Here is a 23,199-nt window from a genome sequence, read left to right as displayed (position 1 = left end):
GTTACCAGCAAGGGGATCTGCTTTTTATCGCTTGTAGCATAAACAAAGTTATCCTTACAGAGACGTCTGTATTGTATTAGTCGTGCACAACCTCCACATTTGGAATGGGGAGTTAGAATTCCATCGAGGTTGGACCTCCGGAGGGGCCGACTGTGGATGTTATGAGAAGGAAATATAAGGATAAAAGTCTAAAATATTTAAATGTCTGGACAGCTGAGTTTGGATTCCCAATAGGGGGATCCCTCAGTTTAAAAAACACATCAATATTAGAAGAAAAACTGAAGGGAAAAGAACAAGAAATGAGAAGGAAAAAGAAAATTGCTGTTAAAAAAAAATTAGAAATTATGGAAGGTCAAAAAGAACATTTACAGATGTGGAAAGGAGAAGAAGAGACACGAAATAGGAAAACAATGCAGAAACAACTACCCTTTTCATGCGAAAAAGTTGAAACCTATAAAAAGCAAAATTCAAACTTGCAAAACACTCATCAGATAACTGGGAAGATTTGGGCCCGTTTATAAAATCATGTCAGTGCGCAGCCAATTGGCAAGAAACATCTGATCGATCTATTTTATTTTTACCAACACTGCAGTGCTACTTTAAAAGTTTAACATCTGTTGTGCACACTCAAAGAACAATCCAGCTGGTACCTAAAAGCACTTCTAAATCTTTTTCTTTTTTGTCTGAAGAACAAGCTACAGCTATTACAGCCCTACAGGAGGTCCCTAAGACACTGTGGGCTGTCAGTAAGTATGATGCTGGCCTCATCAAAGACTGTGAACCTGTTGTCATCACTCCAAAATCAGACTTTAGACCTTGCAAGGCTCAATATCCACTTAAACAAGAAGCCATCGGTGGCATAACACCAGTCTTTGAGTCTTTTAAAGCAGCAGGAATAACTGTTCCCTGTGATGACTCTCCAGTGCGCACACCTTTGTTCCATTTTGCTCCAATGCCTTGCTCATACTAACAACTCAGATTCTGTCCCTCTAGGAAATGCAAGAGCTGATGCTGCTGCAAAAAGAGCTGCACTCCAACCCACTATCCTTGATCCTTTGTTTGTTTCAACTGCAGTCTCTATTCCCAGCTCCCTTACAGCAATACAGTCCTTTGCCACACCACAAGAAAAGACGTTGTGGAGACGCTGCGGTGCCACATAGAAAGAAGCAGTGTGGCGGGGACCCGATAACAAACCTTGCCTGCCCAAACATTTTCTTTCCTCACTTTAAAAAAATGACACATGGATTGGACCATGTGTCAAAAGGGGGGATGTTGGATGCCATAACTCAACACTGTTTCACCAAAGGGTTTTCAGTCCATGCGTAGAAGTTTTGTCAATCATGTATGGTTTGTGCAACACATAACGCAGGTAAAACCAAAACACTCACACACGCCGCTCGCCCACCACAAGACAGACCATTCGAACATTTGACGATGGATTTCATATAACTGTCGCCAGCAGAAGGGAAGAAAAACTGCTTGGTGATGGTTGACATGTGGTCAAAATGGGTTGAAGCATTTCCAGCAAAACACCAAAGCAGCCAAGTGGTAGCAAAGGCTCTGTTCATGGAAATCATTCCCAGATGGGGAATACCAACTAAACTGAGCAGTGATAATGGCTCACACTTTGTCAATTCTGCAATAACCCAAATCAGTGATTTTCTTGCCATTGACCTCAGACAACATTGTGCATACCACCCTGCCAGTGGAGGTCCTGTCAAACGGGAAAATAGTACTCTGAAATCAATATTGGCCAAGTGTTGTGAGGAAACGGGACTGCCATGGACAAAAGCTCTGCCTATTGTTCTAATGCATATGAGAATGAGAAAAAGATCCAGAGTGAACATGAATCCCTTTGAAATTCTTTTAGGCAGACCTCCATCCCTAGGAGTGGAGCCTGTAACCAGGCCACTCCCCTCCACTGGCCTATGTGAGGATGACATGTTACAATATTGCAAAAACCTATCTTCCACTCTATCTCAAATCTCTCAGCAGGTGAAATCAGCCCTTCCACCACCAGCCTCCACATCACTCCATGATTTTCAACCTTGTGACTGTGTGGTGATAAAGGACCTAAGAAGGAAACACTGGCACTCCAAATGCTGGCGAGGTCCATTCCAGGTGCTCCTGACAACGCATACTGCTGTGAATATCGCTGAGAGAGCAATGTGGATTCACACCAGTCACTGCAGGAAGGTCCCTAAGCCAACAGAGGAACTCAGATGTCAGACAAGGATAGACAAGACGAGGACAAACAAGGCGAGGACGAACAAGCGCAACAGAGGATGACACGAGGAATAACTCCGTGAATTCAACAGACGCCAACTAGACGTGCAGGACTAACAACGCAAACCTTTCCCCACCAGACTACACCATGCACCACCTGATCCTGACCCTATCATGTTTGGTGTTTGGCTATGCTGATAGAGGCCTACACCTACATACCTGCCAAGACTGTCACTCTGACAGAAGGACAAAGTGCAACATTCACCTATACTGTTTATCCCAAAATTGGCAATCAGGTCAAATTCACACATATTATGAACGTTAACAATGCCGATCAAAATTCAGCCTCATTTCACATTCCTGATCCCCATTATTACCCCAGCTCAAATTCTGACTCTGATGATGACATTTTGTAATTATGTTTTCTTTTTTTGTCTTCTCTCTCTCTCTCTCTCTCTCTCTCCCCATTTCTTTCTTTTTTTTATACATATATACATATTTTTTGTTTATCATTATTTTTTTCTCCTTTTCCTTTCTTTTTTCCCCCTCTCTTTTCTTCTAAACAACTGCCATGATGATACATTTTAAATTCCATGTGAATTAATGTGTTGGATAATTAAGTTGTAACTATTTTATTTTATTATATATTTATTTTTTTCCCCCTTTCTTTTCTTTTTTGTTTTAGTGATTAATCAATAATCAGAAGGGGGGAATTGTAATTGTAATTTCAATTTCTTTGTGTATTTTTTGTGTTTTCAACTACTTCAAATCAATCAATCAATTTTATTTATAAAACCCAGTTTCACAAATCACAATTTGCCTCACAGGGCTTTACAGCATACGACATCCCTCTGTCCTTTGGACCGTCACAGCGGATAAGGAAAAACTCCCCCAAAAAAAACCTTTAACGGGGGAAAAAAAACAGTAGAAACCTGGTACAAGGCAAGCCTGAGCCAGCCCTAACTATAAGCTTTGTCAAAGAGGAAAGTCTTAAGTCTAGTCTTAAATGTGGAGACGGTGTCTGCCTCCCAGACAGCAACAGGAAGATGATTCCACAGGAGAAGAGCCTGATAGCTGAAGGCTCTGGCTCCTGATCTACTTTTGGAGACTTTAGGAACCATGAGTAACCATGCATTCTCCGAGCGCAGAGTTCTGGTGGGATAATAAGGCACTATGAGCTCTCTAAGATATGACGGAGCTTGACCATTTAGAGCTTTATAAGTTAACAGTAGGATTTTAAATTCAATTCTGGATTTTACAGGGAGCCAGTGCAGAGAAGCTAAAACAGGAGAAATGTGATCTCGATTTTAGTTCCTGTTAGTACACGTGTTGCTGCATTCTGAATTAGCTGGAGAGTTTTTAAGGACTTACTAGAGCTACCTGATAATAGAGAGTTACAGTAATCCAGCCTTGAGGTAACAAAAGCGTGGACCAATTTTTCTGCATCTTTTCGGGTCAGGATAGGCCTAATTTTCGCAATATTACGCAGATGAAAAAATGCAGTCCGTGAGGTTTGTTTTAAATGAGAATTAAAAGACAAATCTTGATCAAATGTTACTCCGAGGTTTCTTACGGTAGTGCTAGAGGCCAGAGCAAAGCTTTGACTCTCAGTCAGCCTGGCTACACTACTGAAAAGAACCCTGGGGTTGTTCTTGTTTTCTTCTATTAATGCTGAGTAATAGTTTGCTCTGGCATTGCGGAGGCCCCTCTTATACGTTTTGAGACTGTCTGCCCAGATTAAACGAGATTCTTCCAGTTTGGTTAATCGCCAATTCCTTTCAAATTTTTGCGATATTTGTTTTAACTTACGGGTTTGAGAGTTTTACCAAGGAGCAAACTTTCTTTGCTTTGTTAACTTCTTTTTAAGAGGAGCTACAGAGTCGAGTGTTGTTCGCAGCGAGCCTATGGCGCTATCGTCAAGATGATCAATTCAGGAGAGGTTAAAGTCGGCATGGGAAACCTCTGTTACTGAAGGACTTGGTATTGAATTTAACGACAGAGTAATCATTTCCTTAAATTTTGCGACAGCACTATCTGATAAACATCTAATATAGTAACTGTTGCTGAGTGGCGTGTAATCAAGTAAAAAGAAATCAAAAGTAATCAAATAATGATCTGATAGCGAGGGATTCTGTGGAAAGACTGTTAGGTTATCAATTTCAATTCCATACGTCAGAACTAGATGGAGAGTATGGTTAAAACAGTGAATGGGTTCATGTACACCCAGACTGAAGCCAGTGGAGTCTAATATTGAGATAAAGGCGGTAGCCAGGGAGTCATTATCAACGTCGACATGAATGTTAAAATCGCCTACAATAATAACTTTATCTGATTTAAGAACTAAACTGGATAAAAACTCTGAGAATTCAGAAACAAATTCAGAATATGGGCCAGGAGCACGGTACACTATAACAAATAAAAGTGGCTGTGAGGTTTTCCAGGTCGGATGTAAAAGACTAAGAATGAGACTTTCAAATGAATTATAGTCTAGTTTAGGTTTAGGGCTGATTAACAGACTAGAGCTAAAAATGCCTGCAACTCCCCCTCCTCGGCCGCTGCCTCGAGGAATGTGGGTATTATTATGACTGGGAGGAGTGGATTCATTTAGACTAACATATTCATCTGGACACAGCCAGGTTTCAGTGAGACTGAGGAAATCAATATGATTATCTGATATTAATTCGTTTACTAACACTGCTTTAGACGATAGAGACCTGGGGCCTCATTTATAAAAGAGTGCTTAGGATTCATACTAAAAGTTGACGTGCGGCCAAAGGCTGAAAATGGCGTGCGCCAAAAAATAATCCGATTTATAAAACCGTGCGCACGCACACTTGCACGCAATGTTCTCTTTATAAATCACAGACATCCTGGAATTGTGCGCACCCAGATCTGCCTCATATTCCGCCCTCTACACGGCCTAGTTCAACCATAAATGGTCATGCAAATCACCTCATGAATGCGATCTGCATATAAATAAGCCGGCATGCGAGTGTTCTCTCGTTATGAGTCACGGCGACAGGTGTGAGAAACAAACCAAAAAACGGAATTTCTCTGAGACTGAGCTCGAGACCCTTTAACAGGAGGTGGAGGACTGAAGAAAGATTTTATTTGGTGGCCACAGCAGCGGGATCACTAATAAAGCAAAAAAGAGTGGCAACACATCAGCGCTGCTGATGCTGTCAGCTGTGTCTGTGGGACTGCACGGACAGTGACAGACAAAAAAAGTGGTCTGATCTAAAGGTAGACCAAATATTTCTACTCCTTTACCAACATGTAGTTAATGCGTTGCTTTTAAATTTGAGGATGTGTGAGATTGATGTGCGACATAAAGAATCACATTTATTAAAGGTGGAGGCAAAAAGGAGTATGTGCCAGTGCCATTTTGCGCAATTACGCATGAGGGTCACCGCAGTATTTACTGTATATGTTCATGGCAATTAGTCTGATCAGACACCTGGCCTGAATTACAGCATGAACCAGTGGTATCCCTGTCCCAAAATACAACGTGTAATTTGAAATACAATTCAAAGATGAAAGTGTAATAGGCAAACACGTTTCTCCATGCCGGTTTTGTCATGAACAGCACATGTCTAAGTAGGGCTGATGAAATGAGTGTAACGGTTGTGCTTAATGGCTGTATTTCGAGACATGATAAATGCACTGGAAATATTTAGCTAAATAAATAAATATATTCCATGCAGTAGCGCCATCCTCTCCCCCTCCTGCGCTTACAGAGTGGACAATGAGACGTTAGAGGCAGTGCAGATTAAATACGTATTTAGAAAGAATTTCAATTCAGGATTTTAGTTGGATTTTACAATGTTTTTATGAAACAATTATCACTCACTTGAAGTGCAAAATAAGGCTGCTGGATTTAATTTCAATGATAACGTGGATCTAAGGTGGATATAGCGTGACATTAAATTTGCCTGAGACATCAATAAAAATCTGACTCCACTTCTCCACCTCGCCGTCTGCGTTGCCACTTCCCAGTGTCTCCAAAATGTGCGCAGGCATGACTCAGAGTTTGCTTACAGGTGCGCACATTCTCCCGCCAAGTTTATTTTTATAAATCACAACCTTTGCGTGGGAAGTGGTGTACGCCACTTTCAAGCCCCGTTTTGTGCATAAGCAAGCTTTATAAATGCCCCTGATATTTAACAGTCCGCATTTAATTCTCCTGTTTTGTCTTTCCGTCACAGAAGAGGTTTTAATTTTTATGAGGTTGTTATGCACAACTCCTCTTTGTTTAATTTTAGATTTAGATAATTTAGGTGGTCGGGGGACAGACACCGTTTGTATAAAGCTATGAAAACTATGGGTGGGTAATTGCACTAGAAGCTCAGAGAAGCATATAGGACTATGACTCTGAGTCCTGATCTCAACTCTGGGTTGTCAGGGATTTGAATTACCAATAAAATTTGCCAGGTTCCTAGATATGAGAGCAGCTCCATCCAAAGTGGGATGAATGCCGTCTCTCCTAATAAGACCAGGTTTTCCCCAGAAAGTTTGCCAATTATTAACAAAAGCCACATTGTTTGCTGGACACCACCTGGACAGCCAGCGATTAAATGATGACATGCGGCTAAACATGTCATCAGTGGTCAGATTTGGGAGGGGTCCAGAGAAAACTACTGAGTCCGACATCGTTTTTGCATATTCACACACCGAGGCAATATTAATTTTAGTGACCTCCGACTGGCGTAATCGTGTGTCATTGCCGCCGACGTGAATAACAATCTTACTGAATCTACGTTTAGCTTTAGCCAGCAGTTTTAAATTTGAATCAATGTCGCCCGCTCTGGCCCCAGGGATACATTTGACTATGGCCGCTGGTGTTGCTAACTTCACGTTCCTCAGAATAGAGTTGCCAATAACCAGAGTTTTATCCTCAGCGGGTGTGTCGCTGAGTGGGGAAAAGTGGTTGGAAACGTGAACAACGCTAGTGGAGGCTATGCTATGTGGCTCCGTACCGGCTACAGGGGACTGGCTAACTACCACAGCTACCGAATGATTTTCCATGGTGCGGAGCCGTACTTCTAATTCACTAAGCCTCACCTCCAACGCAACAAATAAGCTACACTTGTTATAATTACCACTGTCGCTAAAGGAGGCAGAGGCATAGTTAAACATTTGGCACACCGAGCAAGAAAGAGCAGAGGGAGAAGCCATCGCTAACTGTTAAGCTAGTGTAGCTACCAAGGCTAGTAATGTGCAAACAACAGCTAAGAGATTAGCAGGGAAGTCGTAAAAAGGAGGAGAGCTATAAGTGCTTAAACAACTAGTGTAGGTTAAGACTTGAAGTAGATGTTAAAGCAACTGAAGTGAGAAAGCAGAAAGTAGGCTAGTAGAATTCACTAGAGCAGTACAGAGACGCTGTCAGAGAAACACCGGAAATGACACAACTCGCTTACCGCAATACGTCAGCACGTGGTTCGAACGGATGATGTCTGAGTTATTAACAGCTCAATGCATCTTTGCAGCTACTGAATCTAAAGTGGGAACAGTGTCTTGTTGACATTCATAAACTTTTTATTATGCACTCACTGAAGTTAATAATTCTATTAATTATGCACCTATTGCAACATCCAGATATCAATCATTATTTCAATTTTATTTCATGAAAGAATTCTGATGCATTCTTTTCACTCTAGTATGATATTATTTTCTTTAGCAAAGGATCATGGGAATCTCATTTCCTCAAAATGGCATACTAAGACAAACATAAGTTTGTCTTAAACAAACATTTGAGCAGATTGATTCAGAGTTAGCTACTTTATTCACTCGTGATGAGAGTTCAGCCTACCAATGGTGGTGAAAACACAACATAAGGACATAGCCTTTTCATATTTATTTTTAATGCAAAAAAAGCGCAAAAAGGATTGGAAACCCTTATAGTTGAGTTCTAAAAAAAATGACAGATCTGAGTTCATTTGGCTTTTTCAAAAGTCTTGTTACTTTGACTGACTGTTCGTGAATGCAGTGTTCCACAGGGAACTGCGACAGCCCATTGGTCCGACATCCCATTGTTCCGACCATATTAAACCCATTGTTCCGAAGTCCTTTCCGAAATCATCATGATGCCCTGTGGTTAAGGTCTGGTTAGGTTTAGGCACAAAAACCACTTGGTTAGGGTTAGGAAAAGATCATGGTGTGGGTTAAAATGAAAAAGAAAGTGACAAACACATAAGCCATGAGCCTGCTTCGCCTCAAGCCTTTCCCAGCTGACCCAAAGCCAGTCGCAGCGCACCATCAAGGTAGAAATACGCCCGCCGGGAGCCATTCAGCACCGCGGAGAGTCGGACTAATGGGATGTCGGACCAGTGGGCTGTCGGACCAATGACATGGACCTGTTCCACAAAGCTCCCTGTAACCCATCAGTTTTCTGAAAGTGAGTGACAAAAGTCTCAACGTCGGCCAGGCCAAAGGTGGCCAGGTCAGTGATGTCTTCAGGCCAGTTGCTTAGGTCAAACATGGTGGCAGCGGCCTTCAAGACACCCATATCAAGATTGCCAAACCGCGTGGTGAGGTTGTCACAGAAGCCATTGATTAGTTTATCTTTCACTTTGTGGAAGTCATCATCATCCGCTTGTTTCCTGTTGACTTTTACACCAGAGAAGGTCTTTCCAGGAAAAGGTCTGTTACACCCGCAAACGTAATAACAGCCCACAAACGTAATAAACCACAAATGTAATACAAATCTGCAGCTTTGAATGTAATAATCCTGCAAATGTAATAAATTTCCCACAAACGTAATAGCAGCTGCCTACTACAAACGTAACACACAATTTTCCGCAAATGTAGTAACTATTACATTTGCAGGAAATTATTACATATGTGGGAAGGTGAAAATCTAAACTGTAATAACTTCCCACAAATGTAATATGAGACTGAATAATGATCTTTGTGGTTGTTGTTGTTTGTTTGTTTACTTATACACCTGCCAATTGCATGTTTCTTTCAGATAAAACACATTTTTGACTTGTGAATGAGTCAATGGAATTTCAGGCACATAGGAGGACATGTAATGATGGCAAATCTGGTTAGCCCAGATTGTCCTGAAAAAAAAACAAGACATAGCATGTGTGTGTAGCCTTTATAATGACTGTGATATGAGCTTAAAAGTAAAGGCAGTAAAAATACCCCAAAAAGGCCTAGGGCCCATAGGGTTAATCTAACTTCCCTTGTTTTCAATCCACAGCCTAGTACTGAATTACTCTCACAATGGTTTTACAAGAGTGATAATAAAACACTTACACACTGAGCCTGATAAACTTCAATTGCCAAAATGTATGAAATGCTCCTTTAACCTTACTGATGGAGAGGAATGAAGTCAGGCTATGGCATTAGCAAATCAGCAGGAGTTAGGATGAACATGACGCAGCCTATATCCATTAGCCTGCTCAACATAACACACAGCTCATCGATATTCCGAACACATTCACTCTGCTCATCTTGCTTCACACATTTACTGTCACTCTTGTATCTCAACCATATGCATCTTCACGCACATTTCACTCACTTTAACTCACACAGAACGTCATTAGCGGCACCCTCCACGAGCCGCGACACACACACACACACACACACACACACTCTTAATCGCGGTCAAAATCAATGTCTCTGAGTGTCACAGTTACACAGTAAGGTTCTACTAACACATACTACTGTTATCTGGGTGTTCATTATACTCAGCCTGTCTGTAGGAAATTTAGAAACATGACTAGCTGCTAGTTCAAGTATGACCTTCATCTCTGTAGCTAAAGTTGCTAGCCTAATTATTACTGACTGAATGAACCTAGTACACCTCTTCTGATTAACTGTAACATTACCGTCATTATCATAAACATCAAAATTTAGAACAGTCTACTTTTTTTTAACTTTGTAAGGCCATCGTGTACATGATTAGCTGAGTTGCTATTGTTAGCTATTGCAAAGAACTAGAACTAGCTAAAAATCAACAAGCTAATGTTAGCCTATAGCCTTTAACAAACTAACGTTAACTTACCACAGGGGCAGAAACAGATGAAACATCGTCTTCAGAGTCCCGACGCCAAGTGTCGCATCCTACTCCAACTGGAGCGGCACTAGAGGGGCTTGCATCTCTTGTTTCGATCATCTCAGCATTGCTAGGTTCTGTGCTCTGATGAAGAGCGGTGAGCATAGCTGGCAAGTGGCACCCAGCGTGACCATCATGCAGCGAGTTGAGTTCTGTGTGTGTGCATGCGCTTGTGGAGCCAGATCAGGTGCAGCAAAAGCCACTGAATTTTTGCTGTTCATAAGTTTTTATTGAAATTATTCAAGCGACAAAAGCGACGTTCAGATACCCATACGTAATGACGTTGTAAATAACACCCATTTCGATATTGCTTTGACTTTTTTATTTTTTTTTTTATTTTTTTTTTTTTGCTGTTCTGGAATTGTCCCAGACACATCATCTTTGTGTCCCAGTAGCAATTTTTTTTTTTTAAAGATATTTTTTGGGCATTTTTAGCCTTTAATGTATAGGACAGACAAGTGTGAAAGGGGGAGAGAGAGAGGGAGTGACATGCAGCAAAGGGCCACAGGCCGGAGTCGAACCCGGGCCGCTGCGGCAACAGCCTTGCACATGGAGCGCCTGCTCTACCACTAAGCCACCGACGCAACCCCAGTAGCAATTTTTATAGTCCCCGGGAAGTCGGGACACCGTTAGTTTCAAGCCCTGAGAGCATATTAATAATTTATTAACCTTTATACGACACTTTCCCACTTTAGATTCGGTAGCTGCAAAGGATCATTATTAACTATTAACAACACCTTATTAATTTAATCTGATAGGGTCTTATAGTGTCTTATAAACCAGTGATAAATGTGGTTATTGTTCTATAATTAACCCTAATAAATCATAATTAATGTAAATAGACATCTTATTAATTAATATTTAGGATAGCTTCATAAATTGTTATCAGGTTTCTATTAGGTGCTTATAATGCTTCTATATGCAGTAATAACTGTTAATTACGCTATAATTAGGGGCGGCAGTAGCTCAGGCCATAGGGAATTGGGTTGGGAACCGGAGGGTCGCCGGTTCAACTCCCCGTCTGGACCAAATGTGGAGCGTGGCCTGTTGGCTGGAGAGGTGCCAGTTCACCTCCTGGGCACTGCCGGGGTGCCCTTGAGCAAGGCACTGAACCCCCCAACTGCTCGGGGCGCCTGACCAAGGCAGCCCCCTCACTCTGACATCTCTCCACTTTGTGCATGTATAGGTCCTGTTTGTGCGTGTGTGTGTATTTTGGACCTGTGTGTTAATGAAAACTTGAATTTCCCCTCTGGGGGATTAATAAATTATATAAAATTAAAATTAAATTAAATTAAATTAAAATTAACACTTATATAGTCTTATTAATGGTAATAAACTTATAAGTGCTCAGTAACTGTTAATTGGTGCTTATTAAGCATTAATTAACATTTATTACAGTACCTTAATATAAAGTGTTACTGAAAGACCTACACAGACCACCGATCCCCAGCCTCTTCCTCTCCAATACCAGGTCCATTACCCACAAGATCTGCGATCTGGAGCTACATTTGGTAGCAACAAAACTCCACCTAGTGGAGGCTTATGGCACGTCCAGCAACACATAATTGAAACCACAAAATATTTCCATACTGCTCATCCATAGAGATCTAAGTGTCCTGAAGCCCCGACATAAAAAGTTGTTTGGAAAAACTTCATTTGAACACCACGTTTATGTGTGCACGCTTGTGTGACACCATGAGACATGGGCACCGCATTCATGTGTGTGTGCTTGCTTTCGCTGGTCTCTCGCTGTCTGGTTGGTACAGCCTGGACCCAAATGTTTTTGTTGCCATTTGCAGAGCCTGGGTTGCCTACACAGACCGGACTTTTTTACAGCATATTCAGAGGACATGTAGCTAGCGGATCATGAGGAGATGTTTGCTGTATGTGACATATGACTTGACTTGTGACTTGCTTGACCTGAGCAATGACTCGACTTGACTTGCTTGACTTATAGCAGGGACTTGACTTGACTCGCTTGATTCTCACCACAACTAACTTGGGACTTGCTTGAGACTTGAAGGTAAAGACTTGAGATTTGTTTGTGACTTGCACATGTGTGACTTTCCCCCAAGTCTGATGAACTGTGCACCAGGGGAAATAACACTCCTGATCATGTTTACCGTAATTTAAAACATGCCTACAGGACAGTGCCCCTCCCTCATCTAGGGCTCTCAGATCACCTTTCCCTGCTCCTCCTGACTGCTTTCACCCCTCTTAGGGGGAACACAAAGCCGTGCATTAAAACCATCACAACATGGCCCAAGGAAGCACTGTCACAAATCCAAGACTGCTTCTCCAGCACTTACTTACTTACTTACTGCCCTTTATGCTGGCTGGCATGTATGGCAGCAACAAAGGATCTCCACTCCTGTCTGTTCTGGGCCAGCGTCTTTATGGAACCCCAGGTGTGATGCAGGGCCTTCAGCTCTACTTCCTTGGTGTCCAGTGAAGGGCAGTTCGGGTGATGTTGTCGTGCTCTCTACGGATGACATGCCCAATCCATTTCCATCGCCTTCTCATAAGGATGGTAGCCATATTTTCCTGCTTACACAGGCTGAGAAGATGCTGGTTGTCCTGCTCTTGTCCTGTCCTCTCCCTCTTCTTTCTCTCCTGTCCTCTCTGACTATCACTAAACTCTGGCTTTTGAACAATGCAGGAGAAATGTTGCAGACAGTTTATATTATCAGCCTGGGCCTGGGGCTTGTTGTAACAGTAAATGGGATGTGTTGTAACTTGTGTAAGTTAAACTGTATCTGCGAGTGTACATCTTACCCCGCGCGATGTGGGCAGCGGTTCCAGCCACACGCTGCAACTGCTGCCAAGTACTAACGGCTGCTAGCCCCGCCCGTTGGAAAGAGTGTGGGATATACCACTACTAGGAATGGGAGGGGGGGACTAAATCTTTTAAGATTTAAATAGCACATTATTGCGCGATTATAATGAGCACCGCTTACATTGTGCTTTTAATAAATACTTCTGCATTGTTCAAAAATTATTAATTGTGTCTCAAATTATTCTAGGGGGGTACAGCTTTATTGAAGGGGGAGTCATTGTCCCCCCTGTCGCCCCCGGGATTTCCGCCCCTGCTGGTTGGATATGGTTTGGGGCCAGAATATTCTCAGTATCTTCTGTAGGCTTTTGGTGTGAAAGGCTGACAGTTTGTGGAGATCATTTTCTGTCGTTCTCCAACATTCTGAGCCGTATAGCAGGGTGGACAGGACGCAGCTCTGGTACAGTCTTAGCTTGGTGTTGGTGCTGTACTGGGCCGACTTCCAGATGTTGTTAAGTCTCTGTAAGGTGTTCCTGGCCTTGCTGAGTCGGCTTGTGATGTCACTGTCTGCTCCTCCATCATGGCTAACTACACTGCCTAGATAGGTGAAATGGTCAGTTGTGGGTAGGTTTATTCCATCTACTTGGATTGGTGAGGGGTTAGGGATGTTCAGCATCATCAGCTCTGTTTTCTTTTGGTTGATCTTCAGACTGTCTTGCTTTGCGTAGGTGTTTAGACGACGTTTTCTCTTGCATATGCTGGTGTGTATGAGAGACCAAAGCCAAGTCATCTGCAAAGTCAAGATCTTCCAATTGTGAAAACACATGAAACAGTGTAGGAGCAATACCTTTAGAAAATGTTTGCACTCTTCATAAATGTAGGGGCACCACCACAGAGGGAAGCAACTAATGAAATTAGTAACTCCGGAAACCAATTATCAATCTCAATACCTGGGTTATGAATTCTCTATACAGATGCAGCCACTTCAAATTTCCCGCGCCATGCGAAAGCCTTCCAGATGCCTGCCAACTTCCAGCCAAATACCATTCCCCCCCACCTTTCGGGGGGGGGGGGGGGGGGGGGGGGGGGGGGCTAGATTCCACTGTAACATGTCCATTTATTCGATTACAAGGTGTCACCATGAGATGGCGCTTCCCTCACAGAAACACAAAACCTGACAAGAGGTGCTTGTACTTTACCTCAGATGCAAGTATTACACTTTAATTGCACTACTTTTATTTTAAAGATTTAGTTTGACCTATTAGTTACAGTACTTTTGTACAATAATATAAATTAGTTACTAGGTTATATTATTACAGGTTACAATAAGCCACCCAGCAGTATTTAAGTTATTAAAATGACCACCTTTATCTGCAGCAGCATCAGTGTTATAAACACATTAGTTATTAAGGAAACCCTAAAATGTTGTTACAATTGGCCCAGGTCTCCCCTATCTGAAAATATTGAGTTAGTCTCTCAGAATCATGAGAAACGTTCTGAAAATAACGTAGTGCCTGGCCCCTGGATTTGGCCCAGCTGCAGAAAATGTTCACATTATTTGACTAAAAAAAGTATACACATTTTAACATCAGTTTGGACCACTCTAGCTAGTAGCTACTTTATAGTAGATAGAGTAATAATAATATATAATAATAATAGAGTGAGGTGAGGTTTTTCTATGGCAGGCTACTTTGTACTAGTAGGTTTAGTGCAACGATAATGGTCAAGGAGGTTGATTGGACCTTATTGATTACATTACATTATAATGCTTGAAGATAATTTGGAATGAAGGGTTTTAATTATTGCATGTGAGTATTATCAAATTCTAGGCTAGCAAGAATAATGCAACAACAAAAAATAAATAGTAGATGACAAACATGTGAGGTCATGTACTCTTCAAATAAGTGAATAAAGTACTGCATAATGTAATGTAGGGGAAATACCTTTTAGAGAATGTTTGCACTCGTAATAAAATTTTGGGGCACCACCCTCCTAATGAGGGAAGCAACTAATCAAATTAATAACTCCATAAGCCACTTATTAATTCGTCAGCACACTTATCAATAATGAATCAATCTCAATATCTGGGTTATGATTCTCTATACAGTGATCTCAGCTCCTGTCCAAAATATATACACAGACAACGACTTGGCGATAAATGAAGATTTATTTAAGCTAAATATGTAACAACTGAATAAATGAATAGCAAATGATAATTATATGAAATAACACAAAATCAACAGTATCTATATAGATGGATTGAAATGAGAGGTAACACTCGTGTGAGTTATCTAGTTTGGCGATAGTGAGAGAGTAGGTGACTATAGATAAATTGGGAACGCAGGGATGCGCAAAATCATTTATCTAATGCAACCTAAATAAAGATCAGGATAATTAAGCCTCCTGTTCGACTTTTCTCTTCACTCTTCACCACACAGCGGCTTCCTCAAGTTATGGAAATTCTTTGCCTACTTTCTTAGCAGTGGGGATCAGGCGAACATAAAAGCAGGCGAGACTAAGATACCAAAGAGAAGAGGAACAACAAGAGCAAGAATACAAGAGAGTAAGAGCGCAAGCTGCGCCGAGCGCACTCGTATTTATCTGGACTTTTAGTCGTAAATAGGCTCATTATTTTATTTTGGAGGAAACTTTGCTTTTATTATACAAGATTGTATACTTTGATATGTTATGCACGATGGACACATACTTTTCCCATTATGGTCAAAAACGGTTCTTAACATCCAATTAAAAATACAAATTAAAATCAAATTAAAATACAATTATTATACCACGTGTATAAGCAGAGTACACATAAAACTACCATGGTGCTGAAACTCTAAATCAATCGATGTCAGGCACATCGATCACCCACCACTTCATCACTGTCCCCATCACTGTTTCAACATCTCCTTGCTTAGTGTAATATTAATGTGCCTGCAGCGGCTGGATCTGTGAGCGTTTGGTGGCTAAGAAGAGTGTTAAGAGTGGGTCAGCGATCTTACAACTCCTTCTTAGTGAAAGATCTTAAGCTAAGAGCGATCTGGGAAACGCAGCCATTATCATGTCAACATACAGGGAAAATGTGTCCAGAGTTTATGACATTTACCGGGAGAGCTAGAGCTATTTGACTAAAGCTGACATTATTACTGCTGAAGCATGATGTTATTAGGTCAAATACTACATTTCTGTGTCTGAGCTGATTTATTGACACAGCATGCTTGTAGGCTGCTGTAACGTTAGGTTTACACAGGAAATAACGGGATATGACTCAATGGGATGAAAATATCGTTAGTGAAACAGAAACAAGCGTTAGTTAGGGGACAAGAGTCAAGAGTCACAAAGACTCACCTATGTTAAAAGTTACTTAGGCTACAACCAGTGTATTTACTGTAGGCTATGTGTCCGGGGTCCTTCGCCTGTGGAACAAGTAACGTGACCACTAACTTGTCCCCAAACGAACGCATGTTTCTGTTAGGCCTATGTGTTTCACTAACGTTCTTTATGTATTATGAAGAATGTCAGACTGGCCAATCAGTGGCAGAGCTGGGCCCGGAGTTTCGACTGACACAGAACCGGCACGGTGCCGGTTCCCGAACCTAATTAAGTAGGCTACTTACAACGGCATGAAAGACAATCTGACATTCTGTTTGTCTCTCTTTGTCTTTATTCTCGTAATATTATGACTTTAATCTCGCTAAATTACGACTTTAATCTCATAATATTTCGACTTTATTCTCGTAATATTATGACTTTATTCTCGAAATATTACGACTTTAATCTCATAATATTTCGACTTTATTCTTGTAATATTTCGACTTTATTCTCGAAATCTCCTTTTTTTTTTTTTCTTCAATGTGGCCCTAATACTCCGTCATACAAACATCATCTATCGACTCCAAAATTGTCTTTTTTTTCATGAACATTGAAAATTTATTTTAGCAAGAATTTGCAAGAATCTGTTACAGTACCTTTCACAGTCAAACACCTTGGTGCACTATAGGCTCAGTTTTTGATAAATCCAAAATCTGTGTGGCACTTTTGGGTAGGACAGTCTGACATTGCTCTGCAGCAAGTTTGGTGTCAATTGAGCAAAAATTGTGGGAGGAGATAGGTTTAAGAAGTTTTACAGATTTTGAAAAAACAGAGTGATGGACTTCATAATTTGCAATAGGTTTAAGTATACAAACATTTCTTCAGTATTAGAGCTACATTTTTGTTAAAGTTGTGAAGCTGTACCACATATGGTTGATTTGTTATGGATTTTCAAAATGTTAAACTTTAGATGCTTGTTGTACGAGACAGAGTTGTTTTAAAGCCAAATGCATAGCCGGAAACTACATTCCAGACATACTGCTGGGCGGAATGATGTCAAACAGTGCATGTTTAGTGCAGCATTTGGCTTGAAAACAACTCTGTCTCGTAATGTTTACATTATCATATCATAGCATGGTGAATGTGCAGGTCACAACTTGTCCATAAGAGTGTTTTGGAGTTGTTGGACTGTGTATTTGATTAGCTTTGAGGGACGGACCGACACTGTACCATTAACCTTAGCGCGCTTCTCTGCCCCACGGCTCTCAAAACAACAGGCACTGATAATTAAAGGGAATGTACTCACATGACTATAAGGATTATGGCAATAGGCGAATTTGCCAAAATGTACTATCCCTTTAAAACAGACAAACTGGGTCACCTCCATCTATTGTTGGAAGTTGCCTGTGAAGTACTTGATCCCACTTGCACTTGTGGTCACATCTGGAAAAATGGAAGTATCCAGATATCTGGATTTGGCTATTTTCCATTTTACCAAAAAGAAAATAGATTTGTTAAGTGTGTAAGTCATAAACTTATTTTTAGTTTAATTTGTTGATAATTGATCATGATACAAAAATAAAAAATAAGTGGTTTTACATACCTTAAAGCAATTTGTTTCTTGGTAGAATGGTAGCCTGTCATTGGAAACCACCACATGTACTGTCAGTGAGGGAATAGCTTTTTTCTTACAGGGATATTGCGCAGCTGGAGCTTTCTATAGCATGCTAACATTTTGCCAAAACGTCAAATATTAATTGCTGGTTAAAGTTATTAGAGAAAACTACTGATATGTCATAAATATTTATTGTCTAACTATCTTTCTCAGCTATATTTGCATATACTTTGTTTGTTTAATTTTATGTTAAGATTGTTATGTACATATTGCACATGTACATAGTATAGTATATGTATGCATCAGAACAAGTGATATTTCACTGTGCCCTTGTTATTTTCATGGATGTAAAGATGCTTCTCCTCCATTATGTAAATGATTGTTTTGGGTTTTTTCTGACTGTAAAGATGCTTCTCCTCCATTCAATCAACCAATTTTATTTATAAAACCCCAAATCACAAATCACAATTTGCCTCAGAGGGCTTTACAGCATACGACATCCCTCTGTCTTTAGGACTCTCACAGCGGATAAGGAAAAACTCCCCCAAAAAAACCCTTTAACGGAGAAAAAAAAAACGGTCAAAACCTCAGGAAGAACAACTGAGGAGGGATCCCTCTTCCAGGACGGACAGACGTGCAATAGATGTCGTACCGAACAGATCAACATGATAAATTAACAGTAATCCGTATGACACAATGAGACAGAAAGAGAGCGATGCAGGACAGACAGTAATGACAGTAGCTTACAACAACAGTAAGTAATAATATTATAATAATTACGGCTATTGTGGTACAATATGTTCAAAGTATATATTAATATCTGATAGTATACATATGTGACAATAATCATATGTGTATAATAACAGTAGAAGTATGACTAATCATAACAGCAGCAGGAGGCATCAGGCAGGACCACAGCAGCAGCACAACCAAACATGTCACACCAGCAGCTACTTTTTCGAAATGCCCACGCCATTGGAAAAAAGGGCATGCCTTTCACCGACTTCGCATGGATGTGTGAGTAAGTGAATTAACGTTACTATTTACATGTTTCAGAATCATTTACCAGCATTTAATACGATACAGAGTGACGTACATGCTTCCATAGACGCAGTTGGAACTTTACGTTTGAGGGTTTCAAAAACAAAAAAATCTCACTGAAATGTACTGTGTTGTAGGCGATAACAGTGGCTTCATTTACAAATTAATTTCAGAGTGGACAGGAAGAAGGGCTTGAAGATAGGAAAGACAGACAAATGACTACCAGGCAAAAGAGTTAATACACTACATAGCAGCAGAGGATGAGAGAAGAAAGATGAGGGCAAGATTATCAGACAGCAAGTTCATCTCGGTCATGTCAGATGGATCCCTGGACAGTGCAGTGATGGAAGAAGAGATGGTCTATGTCAGGAGTGCCAGTGAGGGGAAGGTCAAAGTTGATTTTGTTGGGGTAAAAGCTGTCTCAAAGCCAGATGCTGCAAATATAGCTGAAGCTGTGTGCAGTATAATGGACAGTGAAGTCAACACTGATTGGAAGAACAAGCTGGTGGCCCTCACCACAGATGGAGCATCTGTAATGACAGGAGTAAACAATGGTGTAGTTACAAAATTGCGTGCAGACAGACCATATGTGCTGGGGATCCACTGCATGGCCCATAAGCTTGAGCTTGCCTTTTCAGACGGAATAAGGAAAAATGTGATGGCCAGGAAAGTTGAGGACCTGTTGAGTGGACTCTACACCTTATATCATAAGAGTGGAGTAAACAGGGCCAGCCTAAAGCAACACTTCAGGGAGCTCCACATGAAGGCTTTGATGCCAACCAGAGTAGGTGGAACCCGGTGGCTACCACATCTCTTCAAAGCACTTGACCATTTTCTCAGGGGATATGCTGGCATTGTACGCCACTTAGAGGAGAAGGTATGTTAATTTATAGCCTACTAAAACCAGCAGTGTAGATGGATAATTTAATGTTTGCTTTCTTTTTCTCTTCATCAGTTTTAAATGCTGTCTGTGATAAAATGCAGTTGTTTTGTTTGTAGTCCCAGGAGGCCACGAACATCAATGCTGTTCTGAGGGCAAAGGCCAAGGGGTTCCTCAACATAGCCAAGGATGGTGGAGTGCTCAGATTTTGCTGCCTTCTCCATGACACCATCTATCAACTGAGCAACCTCTCCAAGTCACTGCAGAGGTCAGTGTCAGTCCTGGCTGAAGCTCAGAGCTGCCTGTCCTCCACTCAGGCTGTCATAGAAAAGTACAAGTTAAGGTACGTATCATATATCCTACAATTTATGATTTGATTTTAGGTTGTATCGGTGTGTTTTCACCTCAGTATAAATAAAAATAAATAAATAAATAAAAAGACACCCATCCATCTATCTCTGCACAACTGTAGACCTGGGCCAAAGCTGAGAGCAGTGCTGGACACAGACACCTATGAGGAAGTCCTCCTGAAGCCTACTAATGCCGACCAGCATGACAAGGCAAAGAACGAGCTAATCAGTTCTCTGTGCTGGTGCATCACTGCTAGATTTGGTGATGTGAACAGTGGTGTCCTGCAGGCTATGCGGCTGACCAGTTTCCAGTGCTGGCAAGAGGCAGACACAAGTTCAGGTTAGCAATTCAAATGTAATGAACAAATCTTTACGTGTTTTATGTTTTAAGACAACTGCTTAACTTTATATTAATGTTTTCCCCTTTGTTCTCAGATTTTGGTGATGAAGAGGTAAACAAACTCATAAGTCACTTCTGACCTCTTCTGCTGTCTGCTGGAGTGGATGTGGAGTTGATCCCTGATCAATGGACAGTTCTCAAGACTGAACTGTACACAGCAGGATTCAGCCAAGGTACTTGAAGAATGATGTTTGAGAAAACAAAATCTCATACTGATGTACCTTAACAGTAGCATTTTTAAACAAGTGTTTGAAAAGTTCCCAAGTTTCAGATAAGTTCTATAGAAATGTTTAATATTGTTAGCCAGTTTTATTTTGTTTATCAGGAATCAGAGTAAATGTCATTTGTTAAAGGCACAATCCAAATTTGATGCCATCTTTTAATAACTAAAGTTGCATTTGAAAATGTATAGTTTGTTTGTCAAGTGCATAATGCATATTGTCTGTCTGACCCTGCTACAGGAACCTTTGAGAAGACCTGGCCTACTGTGAACAGAATGCTGCGCCATTGGTGTCCTTGGTGTCTTTTTGATGCTCTCCTCACCATCACTGCAACTACAGCTGACTGTGAAAGAGGGTTCAGTGTTATGAAGCAGGTAAAGAGTGACTGGCGCTCACGTCTGAAAGGTGAGACCCTCTCTGACCTCCTTAAAACCCAGTTGTGCTCACCTGACATCAAAGACTTCGATCCAAGCAAAGCCATTGACATCTGGCATGCTGACAGTTTGCGCTCACACAGGCCTCAGTTTGTGCGCAAACACTGAACAAAAGGAACTGAGGGTGGCTCAGATTCAGATGGGAGCTCTAAAGAAATTAGTTCAGAGAGCTCTGAAGACATTTGATTCAGAAATGAAATGTTTGCACTTTCTGTGTATATTTTGTTGTATGTATTGTACTTTCTGTCCGTTTTTCATGCCAACAATGATAATAAAATGATCAAATGCATTCAGTGGCACTCATAATCTGAAAATAAAAAAATTGGCTAGTGGAAAATCTGATTGAAGCCACATTGGCTGGTGATCAAAAAAGTTAATTTAGAACCCTGGTTAAGGGATCATAAGTATTTGGACAAACTAACATAATCATCAATTAAACAGTCAGTTTTAATACTTGGTTGCAAATCATTTACAGTCAATGACTGCCTGAAGTTTTGAACCCATAAATATCACCAGATGCTGGGTTTCTTTCCTGGTGATGCCCTGGTAGGCCTTTACTGCAGTTGTCTGCACTTCCTGTTTGTTCTTGAGGTGTTTTGCCTTCAGTTTAGCCTTCAGCAAGTGAAATGCATGCTTACTTGGATTCAGGTCAGATAATATGACTTGGTCATTGCAGAACATTCCACTTCTTTGACTTAAAAATGTCTTTGGTTGCTTTTGCAGTATGCTTCAGGTCATTGTCCATCTGCACTGTGAAGCATTGTCCAATGAGCAGATAATGTAGCCCTAAACACTTTAGCTTTCATCCTGCTGCTTTTGTCAACAGTCACATCATCAATAAATAAAAGAGAGAACCAGTTCCACTGGGCATAACACTACCTCCACCATGCTTCACTGATAAGGTGGTGTGCTTCAGATCATGAGCAGTGTGCTTTGGATCATGAGCAGTTCCTTCCGTTCTTCCTTTTCTTCTCTTCCCATTATTCTGGTAGTTGATCTTTGTCTTATCTGTCCATAGTATGCTGTTCCACAACTGTATAAGCTTTTTAGATGGTTTTTGACAAACTCTAATCTGGCCTTCCATTTTTAAGGCTTACCAATGGTTTACACTTTGTGATAAACCCTCTGTATGTATTCTAGTGAAGTCTTCTCTTGCTGACAAAAGCAGCAGGATGAAAGCTAAAGTGTTTTGGGCTATATTATCTGCTCAGATTCAACCACATGCTTCAAAACTCATTGGACAATGCTTCATTGAATGGCTGTAAAAAAAACTGCATTGTTTCACACTGTGTTTGCAAAGTCGTTGTCAAAGTCCCCCAGTTGGGGGATTTTTGGGTTTAACTTTAACCAACAATTTGGGCAGCCCAATAGAAGATGAGTGTTTATTCTTTGTCAAAATTCTTTGGCAAAATATGGTAAAATCACGTGTTTAACAGGGAATTATTCAAAATTCTCCCGGACCCATGGGAAATTTTTTTTGCTCACTTCAGGGCTAAAGCCCTGGATGTTTTCAACTCCTAGCGATGCCCCTGTTTGATGTTGTCTTGGACTTCTACAGCCGATGTTGTTAATTTCAACGTCATGTTAATTTAGCCTGGTTAACATGGTTGAGGTGAAAATGACTTGGTATATTCACACTTATTATTGGATAAAGGAAAGACAAACTCTCCTGACTCCTGTCTGCTGCCACAGCTTGACATAATTTAAATTTAAGTGCATTTCCACGCAAAATTTTTCTCAATAAATCCCAATTTATGCTCAGAAAGTGGCATACACACATCTCAAGCCCCTCGTGGAGGTGGGCGTAGTCGGGGTTCAGCTGCAGGAGAGAGAGGTGTGGAGATGGCTCAGGAGAGCAATGCCAGGTGAGTTGATTTGCACAGCT

This window comes from Epinephelus lanceolatus, chromosome 12 (genome assembly GCF_041903045.1).
Source record: "Epinephelus lanceolatus isolate andai-2023 chromosome 12, ASM4190304v1, whole genome shotgun sequence".
Classification (NCBI taxonomy): Eukaryota; Metazoa; Chordata; class Actinopteri; order Perciformes; family Serranidae; genus Epinephelus; species Epinephelus lanceolatus.
The sequence above is the reverse complement of the archived record's forward strand: the minus strand, read 5'-3'. Positions refer to the sequence as shown.